Below are 13,695 nucleotides of genomic sequence, written 5' to 3'. Positions count from 1 at the left end.
TGGTCTTGTCTCCTCAGCGATGACAGGCTGGTTGATCTCCTCTCTCTACTAGAGCTCTGGTCTTGTCTCCTCAGCGATGACAGGCTGGTTGATCTCCTCTCTCTACTAGAAGCCCTGCTGCCTCTGTTCTGCTGCTGCCTCTGTTCTGCTGCTGCCTCTGTTCTGCTGCTGCCTCTGTTCTGCTGCCGCCTCTGTTCTGTCAGGGAGGGAGGCCCCGCCGCCCTGTTCTGTGTACTGGCTACGGCATCTGAAAATGGACAAACTGTACTATTGCCGCTTTTAGTTGGGGCCCTCTTTTAGGCGAGTATATGGGCACACTGAAGCACGCTGATGCCTTTAGACAGCTATCTGCTGGAGCACTTCAAGGGTGGAGAGGAGGCCCCTGGGAGGGTGGAGAGGAGGCCCCTGGGAGGGTGGAGAGGAGGCCCCTGGGAGGGTGGAGAGGAGGCCCCTGGGAGGGTGGACTGGAGGCCCCTGGGAGGGTGGGGAGAGGAGGCCCCTGGGAGGGTGGAGAGGAGGCCCCTGGGAGGGTGGACGAGGAGGCCCCTGGGAGGGTGGAGAGGAGGCCCCTGGGAGGGTGTGCCTGTGGAGGCCCCTGGGAGGGTGGAGAGGAGGCCCCTGGGAGGGTGGACGAGGAGGCCCCTGGGAGGGTGGAGAGGAGGCCCCTGGGAGGGTGGAGAGGAGGCCCCTGGGAGGGTGTGCCTGTGGAGGCCGGCGGTTTGGTCCTCAATTCTCTGACGGAGAAACATTTCTCAGAATACAGTCCAATTCTTAAAAGGGACACTTTTTGGGATTTCGTCAGTGATGCCCCCTTTTTTTATCTACATCCCCAGAGTCAGATTAACTTCTTATGTCTCTGTGTCCGGTATGAAGTAAGTTGGATGTAGTTTCGTGAGCCATACTCTTAACTAGCGTTAGCACAATGACTGGAAGTCTATGGGTAACGCTAGCATTTAAAGTTAAAATAAATAAGCCAAATAAATAAACAACACAAGGCCTATAGTCTATGGTGCCTACTCTGTGTTGTAGGACTGTTTTCTTGAGTAAATCTGAGCTTTAAAAAATAAAACCCACATTTCATTCTGTTTAAACAACACGATAATTTTACGCTGCTGCTCCTCTCTGTTCATCCTATATATCTCTGTCTGTATATAGCCTCTCTGTTCATCCTATATATCTCTGTCTGTATATAGCCTCTCTGTTCATCCTATATATCTCTGTCTGTATATAGCCTCTCTGTTCACCCTATATATCTCTGTCTGTATATAGCCTCTCTGTTCATCCTATACATCTCTGTCTGTATATAGCCTCTCTGTTCATCCTATATATCTCTGTCTGTATATAGCCTCTCTGTTCATCCTATATATCTCTGTCTGTATATAGCCTCTCTGTTCATCCTATATATCTCTGTCTGTATATAGCCTCTCTGTTCATCCTATATATCTCTGTCTGTATATAGCCTCTCTGTTCATCCTATATATCTCTGTCTGTATATAGCCTCTCTGTTCATCCTATATATCTCTGTCTGTATATAGCCTCTCTGTTCATCCTATATATCTCTGTCTGTATATAGCCTCTCTGTTCACCCTATATATCTCTGTCTGTATATAGCCTCTCTGTTCATCCTATATATCTCTGTCTGCATATAGCCTCTCTGTTCATCCTATATATCTCTGTCTGTATATAGCCTCTCTGTTCACCCTATATATCTCTGTCTGTATATAGCCTCTCTGTTCATCCTATATATCTCTGTCTGTATATAGCCTCTCTGTTCATCCTATATATCTCTGTCTGTATATAGCCTCTCTGTTCATCCTATACATCTCTGTCTGTATATAGCCTCTCTGTTCATCCTATATATCTCTGTCTGTATATAGCCTCTCTGTTCATCCTATATATCTCTGTCTGCATATAGCCTCTCTGTTCATCCTATATATCTCTGTCTGTATATAGCCTCTCTGTTCATCCTATACATCTCTGTCTGTATATAGCCTCTCTGTTCATCCTATATATCTCTGTCTGTATATAGCCTCTCTGTTCATCCTATATATCTCTGTCTGTATATAGCCTCTCTGTTCATCCTATATATCTCTGTCTGTATATAGCCTCTCTGTTCATCCTATATATCTCTGTCTGTATATAGCCTCTCTGTTCATCCTATATATCTCTGTCTGTATATAGCCTCTCTGTTCATCCTATACATCTCTGTCTGTATATAGCCTCTCTGTTCATCCTATATATCTCTGTCTGTATATAGCCTCTCTGTTCATCCTATATATCTCTGTCTGTATATAGCCTCTCTGTTCATCCTATACATCTCTGTCTGTATATAGCCTCTCTGTTCATCCTATATATCTCTGTCTGTATATAGCCTCTCTGTTCATCCTATATATCTCTGTCTGTATATAGCCTCTCTGTTCATCCTATACATCTCTGTCTGTATATAGCCTCTCTGTTCACCCTATATATCTCTGTCTGTATATAGCCTCTCTGTTCATCCTATATATCTCTGTCTGTATATAGCCTCTCTGTTCATCCTATATATCTCTGTCTGCATATAGCCTCTCTGTTCATCCTATATATCTCTGTCTGTATATAGCCTCTCTGTTCATCCTATATATCTCTGTCTGCATATAGCCTCTCTGTTCACCCTATATATCTCTGTCTGTATATAGCCTCTCTGTTCATCCTGTATATCTCTGTCTGCATATAGCCTCTCTGTTCATCCTGTATATCTCTGTCTGTATATAGCCTCTCTGTTCATCCTATATATCTCTGTCTGCATATAGCCTCTCTGTTCATCCTATATATCTCTGTCTGTATATAGCCTCTCTGTTCATCCTATATATCTCTGTCTGTATATAGCCTCTCTGTTCATCCTATATATCTCTGTCTGTATATAGCCTCTCTGTTCATCCTATATATCTCTGTCTGTATATAGCCTCTCTGTTCATCCTATATATCTCTGTCTGTATATAGCCTCTCTGTTCATCCTATATATCTCTGTCTGTATATAGCCTCTCTGTTCATCCTATATATCTCTGTCTGTATATAGCCTCTCTGTTCATCCTGTATATCTCTGTCTGTATATAGCCTCTCTGTTCATCCTATATATCTCTGTCTGTATATAGCCTCTCTGTTCATCCTATATATCTCTGTCTGTATATAGCCTCTCTGTTCATCCTATATATCTCTGTCTGTATATAGCCTCTCTGTTCACCCTATATATCTCTGTCTGTATATAGCCTCTCTGTTCATCCTATATATCTCTGTCTGTATATAGCCTCTCTGTTCATCCTATATATCTCTGTCTGTATATAGCCTCTCTGTTCACCCTATATATCTCTGTCTGTATATAGCCTCTCTGTTCATCCTATATATCTCTGTCTGTATATAGCCTCTCTGTTCATCCTATATATCTCTGTCTGTATATAGCCTCTCTGTTCATCCTATATATCTCTGTCTGTATATAGCCTCTCTGTTCATCCTATATATCTCTGTCTGTATATAGCCTCTCTGTTCATCCTATATATCTCTGTCTGTATATAGCCTCTCTGTTCATCCTATATATCTCTGTCTGTATATAGCCTCTCTGTTCATCCTATATATCTCTGTCTGTATATAGCCTCTCTGTTCATCCTATATATATCTGTCTGTATATAGCCTCTCTGTTCATCCTATATATATCTGTCTGTATATAGCCTCTCTGTTCATCCTATATATCTCTGTCTGTATATAGCCTCTCTGTTCACCCTATATATCTCTGTCTGTATATAGCCTCTCTGTTCATCCTATATATCTCTGTCTGTATATAGCCTCTCTGTTCATCCTATACATCTGTCTGTATATAGCCTCTCTGTTCATCCTATATATCTCTGTCTGTATATAGCCTCTCTGTTCATCCTATATATCTCTGTCTGTATATAGCCTCTCTGTTCACCCTATATATCTCTGTCTGTATATAGCCTCTCTGTTCATCCTGTATATCTCTGTCTGTATATAGCCTCTCTGTTCATCCTATATATCTCTGTCTGTATATAGCCTCTCTGTTCATCCTATATATCTCTGTCTGTATATAGCCTCTCTGTTCATCCTATATATCTCTGTCTGTATATAGCCTCTCTGTTCATCCTATATATCTCTGTCTGTATATAGCCTCTCTGTTCATCCTATATATCTCTGTCTGTATATAGCCTCTCTGTTCATCCTATATATCTCTGTCTGTATATAGCCTCTCTGTTCATCCTATATATCTCTGTCTGTATATAGCCTCTCTGTTCATCCTATATATCTCTGTCTGTATATAGCCTCTCTGTTCATCCTATATATCTCTGTCTGTATATAGCCTCTCTGTTCATCCTATATATCTCTGTCTGTATATAGCCTCTCTGTTCATCCTATATATCTCTGTCTGTATATAGCCTCTCTGTTCATCCTATATATCTCTGTCTGCATATAGCCTCTCTGTTCATCCTGTATATCTCTGTCTGTATATAGCCTCTCTGTTCATCCTGTATATCTCTGTCTGTATATAGCCTCTCTGTTCATCCTATATATCTCTGTCTGTATATAGCCTCTCTGTTCATCCTATATATCTCTGTCTGTATATAGCCTCTCTGTTCATCCTATATATCTCTGTCTGTATATAGCCTCTCTGTTCATCCTATATATCTCTGTCTGTATATAGCCTCTCTGTTCATCCTATATATCTCTGTCTGTATATAGCCTCTCTGTTCATCCTATATATCTCTGTCTGTATATAGCCTCTCTGTTCATCCTATATATCTCTGTCTGTATATAGCCTCTCTGTTCACCCTATATATCTCTGTCTGTATATAGCCTCTCTGTTCATCCTATATATCTCTGTCTGTATATAGCCTCTCTGTTCATCCTATATATCTCTGTCTGTATATAGCCTCTCTGTTCATCCTATATATCTCTGTCTGTATATAGCCTCTCTGTTCACCCTATATATCTCTGTCTGTATATAGCCTCTCTGTTCATCCTATACATCTGTCTGTATATAGCCTCTCTGTTCATCCTATATATCTCTGTCTGTATATAGCCTCTCTGTTCATCCTATATATCTCTGTCTGTATATAGCCTCTCTGTTCACCCTATATATCTCTGTCTGTATATAGCCTCTCTGTTCATCCTATATATCTCTGTCTGTATATAGCCTCTCTGTTCATCCTATATATCTCTGTCTGTATATAGCCTCTCTGTTCATCCTATATATCTCTGTCTGTATATAGCCTCTCTGTTCATCCTATATATCTCTGTCTGTATATAGCCTCTCTGTTCATCCTATATATCTCTGTCTGTATATAGCCTCTCTGTTCATCCTATATATCTCTGTCTGTATATAGCCTCTCTGTTCATCCTATATATCTCTGTCTGTATATAGCCTCTCTGTTCATCCTATATATCTCTGTCTGCATATAGCCTCTCTGTTCATCCTATATATCTCTGTCTGTATATAGCCTCTCTGTTCATCCTATATATCTCTGTCTGTATATAGCCTCTCTGTTCATCCTATATATCTCTGTCTGTATATAGCCTCTCTGTTCATCCTATATATCTCTGTCTGCATATAGCCTCTCTGTTCATCCTATATATCTCTGTCTGTATATAGCCTCTCTGTTCATCCTATATATCTCTGTCTGTATATAGCCTCTCTGTTCATCCTATACATCTGTCTGCATATAGCCTCTCTGTTCATCCTATATATCTCTGTCTGTATATAGCCTCTCTGTTCATCCTATATATCTCTGTCTGTATATAGCATCTCTGTTCATCCTATATATCTCTGTCTGTATATAGCCTCTCTGTTCATCCTATATATCTCTGTCTGTATATAGCCTCTCTGTTCATCCTATATATCTCTGTCTGTATATAGCCTCTCTGTTCATCCTATATATCTCTGTCTGTATATAGCCTCTCTGTTCATCCTATATATCTCTGTCTGTATATAGCTTCTCTGTTCATCCTATATATCTCTGTCTGTATATAGCCTCTCTGTTCATCCTATATATCTCTGTCTGTATATAGCCTCTCTGTTCATCCTATATATATCTGTCTGTATATAGCCTCTCTGTTCATCCTATATATCTCTGTCTGCATATAGCCTCTCTGTTCATCCTGTATATCTCTGTCTGTATATAGCCTCTCTGTTCATCCTATATATCTCTGTCTGTATATAGCCTCTCTGTTCATCCTATATATCTCTGTCTGTATATAGCCTCTCTGTTCATCCTATATATCTCTGTCTGTATATAGCCTCTCTGTTCATCCTATATATCTCTGTCTGTATATAGCCTCTCTGTTCATCCTATATATCTCTGTCTGTATATAGCCTCTCTGTTCATCCTATATATCTCTGTCTGTATATAGCCTCTCTGTTCATCCTATATATCTCTGTCTGTATATAGCCTCTCTGTTCATCCTATATATCTCTGTCTGTATATAGCCTCTCTGTTCATCCTATATATCTCTGTCTGTATATAGCCTCTCTGTTCATCCTGTATATCTCTGTCTGTATATAGCCTCTCTGTTCATCCTATATATCTCTGTCTGTATATAGCCTCTCTGCTGCTGCTCTCTGTTTATCATATATACATAGTCACTTTAACCATATGTACATACTACCTCAATCAGCCTGACTAACCGGCTGTCTATAGCCTCTGTTTCCTGTCTATAGCCTCTGTTTCCTGTCTATAGCCTCGGTTTCCTGTCTATGGCCTCGGTTTCCTGTCTATGGCCTCGGTTTCCTGTCTATGGACTCGGTTTCCTGTCTATGGCCTCGGTTTCCTGTCTATGGCCTCGGTTTCCTGTCTATGGCCTCGGTGCCCTGTCTATGGCCTCGGTGCCCTGTCTATGGCCTCGGTGCCCTGTCTATGGCCTCGGTGCCCTGTCTATGGCCTCGGTGCCCTGTCTATGGCCTCGGTGCCCTGTCTATGGCCTCGGTGCCCTGTCTAGGGCCTCGGTGCCCTGTCTATAGGGCCTCGGTGCCCTGTCTATAGGGCCTCGGTTTCCTGTCTATAGGGCCTCGGTGCCCTGTCTATAGGGCCTCGGTGCCCTGTCTATAGGGCCTCGGTGCCCTGTCTATAGGGCCTCGGTGCCCTGTCTATAGGGCCTCGGTTTCCTGTCTATAGGGCCTCGGTTTCCTGTCTATAGGGCCTCGGTTTCCTGTCTATAGGGCCTCGGTTTCCTGTCTATAGGGCCTCGGTGCCCTGTCTATAGGGCCTCGGTGCCCTGTCTATAGGGCCTCGGTGCCCTGTCTATAGGGCCTCGGTGCCCTGTCTATAGGGCCTCGGTGCCCTGTCTATAGGGCCTCGGTGCCCTGTCTATAGGGCCTCGGTGCCCTGTCTGTATATAGGGCCTCTCTACTGTTGTTTTTTATTTCCTTACTATTGTTCACCTAATACCTTTTTTTAACTTAAAAATGGCACTGTTGGTTGTATATAGTAATTACCTGTTGAGGCGTTCAAGTGGATTTCACACAGTCGATTGCGATAAATTCCCCACGTCCATCTTGATTTATGAATGTAAGCATTATACTGTATGTTCTACACCTGTTGTATTCTGCGCACGTAACAAATCAAAATTCATATCTTTTTTTAATTGGTTCATTTCAAAATTCTAATCATAATTGGTTCGTTTTTGTTTTCTGAGGCCCAACCAGGAAACGAGTTCTGTGCTGTGATGGAATTGATCTAAAACCAGGAGGATTCTCCTCCATAGTTTTTTTAATTAAATCTCCCAGTTTGGGAACATTTAGTCTCGACGACGACGGTAAATTGACAGCGTTAGTAGTGTGTCGTCACGCTCGACGTGGTGACTTGTCAAACACCTCAAAATACGCTGACACATTTTTACGCTGACGTCGCCCCGGGGTAGCGGGACAAAGACGGGAACAGCAATGAAACCACATGACGTCGTTTCCCCCCCTCAGCGTTCAACCTTCACAGCTGATTTTTCTGACCGGGTTTTTTTGTACTGGTTAATGTACCCTGTGCTGCGTTTTGACTTGACCGCGTTACAGACCAAAACACGCCCTCTTGCTGAGAGACAAACGACGTGCTCATCTGGTCCTGAAGAAAGGCAACGGGATTCTGCGTTCATGAATCAACATGGACGTGGGGAATTTATCACACGCGACTGTGTGAAATCCACTTGGAACGCCTCTCCAACTTGTAATAACTAACTAATAATAACTGACCTCACCTACTAACGAAATGACATCTATAACAGCATTTTATTTTTTTATTTGTTGGTTATTAGTCATTTCGGCCCCATGAGTTCATATCTCACGAACGCATTCAACTGGTATTTATGACTTCACTACTGGTAAATTCCCACCTCCCACGTGGTTACGAACACAACATCAGAGTGGAAACTCTAAGAGGTCCAACATAACAATTCTGTCACAACAGACAATGCCAGGAACATTGTGAATTCCATTTTAATTTCCCTGCTGTTCCCCCGAAACCAAACCATGACCCCAAAACCACTTTTAACTACTGAACCATGGATTTGGTGAACCCTGGAGCAGCTAGCCGGTATGACTTTACCGTTATGAACCCCCTGGAGCAGCTAGCCGGTATGACTTTACCGTTATGAACCCCCTGGAGCAGCTAGCCGGTATGACTTTACCGTTATGAACCCCCTGGAGCAGCTAGCCGGTATGACTTTACCGTTATGAACCCCCTGGAGCAGCTAGCCGGTATGACTTTACCGTTATGAACCCCCTGGAGCTGCTAGCCGGTATGACTTTACCGTTATGAACCCCCTGGAGCAGCTAGCCGGTATGACTTTACCGTTATGAACCCCCTGGAGCAGCTAGCCGGTATGACTTTACCGTTATGAACCCCCTGGAGCAGCTAGCCGGTATGACTTTACCGTTATGAACCCCCTGGAGCAGCTAGCCGGTATGACTTTACCGTTATGAACCCCCTGGAGCAGCTAGCCGGTATGACTTTACCGTTATGAACCCCCTGGAGCAGCTAGCCGGTATGACTTTACCGTTATGAACCCCCTGGAGCAGCTAGCCGGTATGACTTTACCGTTATGAACCCCCCTGCTCCAGACCAGAACCTAGTATCGTGCACTACGTGGGGAGTAGGGTGCACTAGGTGGGGAGTAGGGTGCACTAGGTGGGGAGTAGGGTGCACTACGTCGGGAGTAGGGTGCACTACGTGGGGAGTAGGGTGCACTACATGGGGAGTAGGGTGCACTGCGTGGGGAGTAGGGTGCACTGCGTGGGGAGTAGGGTGCACTGCGTGGGGAGTAGGGTGCACTAGGTGGGGAGTAGGGTGCACTAGGTGGGGAGTAGGGTGCACTACATGGGGAGTAGGGTGCACTAGGTGGGGAGTAGGGTGCACTAGGTGGGGAGTAGGGTGCACTAGGTGGGGAGTAGGGTGCACTACGTCGGGAGTAGGGTGCACTACGTGGGGAGTAGGGTGCACTACGTGGGGAGTAGGGTGCACTACGTGGGGAGTAGGGTGCACTGCGTGGGGAGTAGGGTGCACTACGTGGGGAGTAGGGTACGTGGGGAGTAGGGTGCACTACGTGGGGAGTAGGGTGCACTACGTGGGGAGTAGGGTGCACTACGTGGGGAGTAGGGTGCACTACGTGGGGAGTAGGGTGCACTACGTGGGGAGTAGGGTGCACTACGTGGGGAGTAGGGTAGGGTACGTGGGGAGTAGGGTGCACTACGTGGGGAGTAGGGTGCACTACGTGGGGAGTAGGGTGCACTACGTGGGGAGTAGGGTGCACTACGTGGGGAGTAGGGTGCACTACGTGGGGAGTAGGGTGCACTACGTGGGGAGTAGGGTGCACTACGTGGGGAGTAGGGTGCACTAGGTGGGGAGTAGGGTGCACTAGGTGGGGAGTAGGGTGGACTAGGTGGGGAGTAGGGTGGACTAGGTGGGGAGTAGGGTGGACTAGGTGGGGAGTAGGGTGCACTAGGTGGGGAGTAGGGTGCACTAGGTGGGGAGTAGGGTGCACTAGGTGGGGCGTAGGGTGCACTAGGTGGGGAGTAGGGTGCACTAGGTGGGGAGTAGGGTGCACTAGGTGGGGAGTAGGGTGCACTAGGTGGGGAGTAGGGTGCACTACGTGGGGAGTAGGGTGCACTACGTGGGGAGTAGGGTGCACTACGTGGGGAGTAGGGTGGACTAGGTGGGGAGTAGGGTGCACTACGTGGGGAGTAGGGTGCACTAGGTGGGGAGTAGGGTGGGGAGTAGGGTGCACTAGGTGGGGAGTAGGGTGCACTAGGTGGGGAGTAGGGTGCACTAGGTGGGGAGTAGGGTGGACTACGTGGGGAGTAGGGTGCACTACGTGGGGAGTAGGGTGCACTAGGTGGGGAGTAGGGTGCACTAGGTGGGGAGTAGGGTGGACTAGGTGGGGAGTAGGGTGCACTACGTGGGGAGTAGGGTGCACTACGTGGGGAGTAGGGTGCACTACGTGGGGAGTAGGGTGCACTACGTGGGGAGTAGGGTGCACTACGTGGGGAGTAGGGTGCACTAGGTGGGGAGTAGGGTGCACTAGGTGGGGAGTAGGGTGCACTAGGTGGGGAGTAGGGTGCACTACATGGGGAGTAGGGTGCACTGCGTGGGGAGTAGGGTGCACTGCGTGGGGAGTAGGGTGCACTGCGTGGGGAGTAGGGTGCACTACGTGGGGAGTAGGGTGCACTAGGTGGGGAGTAGGGTGCACTAGGTGGGGAGTAGGGTGCACTAGGTGGGGAGTAGGGTGCACTACGTCGGGAGTAGGGTGCACTACGTGGGGAGTAGGGTGCGGTACGTGGGGAGTAGGGTGCACTACGTGGGGAGTAGGGTGCACTACGTGGGGAGTAGGGTGCACTACGTGGGGAGTAGGGTGGACTACGTGGGGAGTAGGGTGGACTACGTGGGGAGTAGGGTGCACTAGGTGGGGAGTAGGGTGCACTAGGTGGGGAGTAGGGTGGACTAGGTGGGGAGTAGGGTGGACTAGGTGGGGAGTAGGGTGGACTAGGTGGGGAGTAGGGTGGACTAGGTGGGGAGTAGGGTGCACTAGGTGGGGCGTAGGGTGCACTAGGTGGGGCGTAGGGTGCACTAGGTGGGGCGTAGGGTGCACTACGTGGGGAGTAGGGTGGACTACGTGGGGAGTAGGGTGCACTACGTGGGGAGTAGGGTGCACTACGTGGGGAGTAGGGTGCACTACGTGGGGAGTAGGGTGCACTACGTGGGGAGTAGGGTGCACTAGGTGGGGAGTAGGGTGGTACGTGGGGAGTAGGGTGCACTAGGTGGGGAGTAGGGTGCACTAGGTGGGGAGTAGGGTGCACTACGTGGGGAGTAGGGTGGACTAGGTGGGGAGTAGGGTGCACTACGTGGGGAGTAGGGTGCACTACGTGGGGAGTAGGGTGCACTAGGTGGGGAGTAGGGTGCACTAGGTGGGGAGTAGGGTGCACTAGGTGGGGAGTAGGGTGCACTAGGTGGGGAGTAGGGTGCACTAGGTGGGGAGTAGGGTGCACTAGGTGGGGAGTAGGGTGCACTAGGTGGGGAGTAGGGTGCACTAGGTGGGGAGTAGGGTGCACTAGGTGGGGAGTAGGGTGCACTAGGTGGGGAGTAGGGTGCACTAGGTGGGGAGTAGGGTGCACTAGGTGGGGAGTAGGGTGCACTAGGTGGGGAGTAGGGTGCACTACGTGGGGAGTAGGGTGCACTACGTGGGGAGTAGGGTGGACTAGGTGGGGAGTAGGGTGCACTACGTGGGGAGTAGGGTGCACTACGTGGGGAATAGGGTGGACTAGGTGGGGAGTAGGGTGCACTAGGTGGGGAGTAGGGTGCACTACGTGGGGAGTAGGGTGCACCTTATTAGGGAATAGAAACATGATCCAGTCCTGCTCCAGAGGCAGGACCCAGTAGTCGGGGCTCCCCCAGTAACATGTTCCAGTCCTGGTCAGGAGCCCCAGAGGCAGGACCCAGTAGTCGGGGCTCCCCCAGTAACATGTTCCAGTCCTGGTCAGGAGCCCCAGAGGCAGGACCCAGTAGTCGGGGCTCCCCCAGTAACATGTTCCAGTCCTGGTCAGGAGCCCCAGAGGCAGGTCGGCGCTCCCCCCAGTAACACAAGGCCCTTGTGTGGTGTATATAGATGGACCTAACGTCTCCCCACTCTGCCTCTACAGGAAACCAGCCCATAGAAGACAGAACAGTGGATGGACCAGCGAGAGACAGACAGTGAAGAGGAAGGAGAATAAGATAAAGAGGGCTGGTCAACAGGTAAGAAGAACCTTTTTAGATATTTAACATCGTCGACATTTACATAATACACTGGTTTTAGAAATCTGTTGATGTCTAATCTACCAGGACTGACACTGACTGTCCTCTGTTTGAAAACCTCCTGAGCCAATAGATTCTCTGCTGTTGTGGACTGAACCGTTTTAGAGAGATTTGAAACCCTGACGTGATGTAGAAACGTGTTGTTCTCTGAACATGGTCTTACACAACAACAAGAACAACAACAACACAATGCTGCTACTATCTGGAGGTTTCCAGGGTAACACAAGTAGCCTTGGTCCTCCCCGGCGGCTCAGCCCGGTAGCCTTGGTCCCCCCTGGCGGCTCAGCCCGGTAGCCTTGGTCCCCCCCCCGGCGGCTCAGCCCGGTAGCCTTGGTCCCCCCCCGGCGGCTCAGCCCGGTAGCCTTGGTCCCCCCCCGGCGGCTCAGCCCGGTAGCCTTGGTCCCCCCCCGGCGGCTCAGCCCGGTAGCCTTGGTCCCCCCCCGGCGGCTCAGCCCGGTAGCCTTGGTCCCCCCCCGGCTGCTCAGCCCGGTAGCCTCGGTCCCCCGGCGGCTCAGCTCTTGTGTTTTACCCTACATCGTTTCCCAGGCAGGCGAAGTGCCACAGCACGGCCCCCTGAGACAACATGGTGGGCTGCAATGTCAACACAACAAAAAGCGAGAATCTCAATTTAATTTCCTTGATTTAAAAAAATATATAAATAAAATGGTGTCCTTTTACCGCTGCCTCAAAACCCATTGGATGAGAAGATCAGAGGGGGGAGGGACATCTAACCTTCTCATCCAATGGGTTTTGAGAAGGTGGTGAGGAAAGAGAACGTGAGTAATCAAGGAAATGATATTTTAAAAAGAGGCCTACTTCCTTTTTTAATTGAGGAAATAGAACAGAGTTGACCTATTGAACTCTGGTGGGGGAACCAGTGGAGCGGGGCAGTGTGCCCAGACCAGGAAATTGGGTTGTTTTTACTGGCAGGAGTGAAACAGTTGATAGTCAGGCAGGGTTTTAGTCAGGACTGGGTCTCAGTAGCAGGGTTAAATCACCTCCTGCCCTAGACAGCCACAGCCGGGTCCCCAGCACAGAGTAGCTACTAGCTAGTTACATGTTAGCCTAGCTGTTCTGCAGGGTAGCTACTAGCTAGTTACATGTTAGCCTAGCTGTTCTGCAGGGTAGGTAGTAGCTAGTTACATGTTAGCCTAGCTGTTCTGCAGGGTAGCTACTAGCTAGTTACATGTTAGCCTAGCTGTTCTGCAGGGTAGGTGCTAGCTAGTTACATGTTAGCCTAGCTGTTCTGCAGGGTAGCTACTAGCTAGTTACATGTTAGCCTAGCTGTTCTGCAGTGTAGCTACTAGCTACTTATATGTTAGCCTACCTGTTCTGCAGGGTAGCTACTAGCTAGTTACATTTTGTTATCTACCCTGCAGAA

General features: G+C 48.0%; 1 protein-coding gene across 6 annotated transcripts in view; it reads left to right on the top strand.

The window, feature by feature from the left end:
* Window positions 1–13,695, top strand: part of LOC106594621 (trinucleotide repeat-containing gene 6A protein) — a 76,499-nt gene that overhangs the window by 15,231 nt on the left and 47,573 nt on the right. For all 6 annotated transcript variants that reach the window (XM_082976213.1, XM_082976216.1, XM_082976211.1 and 3 more), the window contains one exon: window positions 12,161–12,254. The gene's annotated coding sequence lies outside the window, so the exon portion shown is untranslated. The remainder of the gene's footprint in view (window positions 1–12,160; window positions 12,255–13,695) is intronic.

This window comes from Salmo salar, chromosome 06 (assembly GCF_965601325.2).
Source record: "Salmo salar chromosome 06, fSalSal1, whole genome shotgun sequence".
NCBI classification, from domain to species: domain Eukaryota; kingdom Metazoa; phylum Chordata; class Actinopteri; order Salmoniformes; family Salmonidae; genus Salmo; species Salmo salar.
Note: the sequence above shows the minus strand (reverse complement) of the source record. Positions and strands in the feature narration are given on the sequence as shown.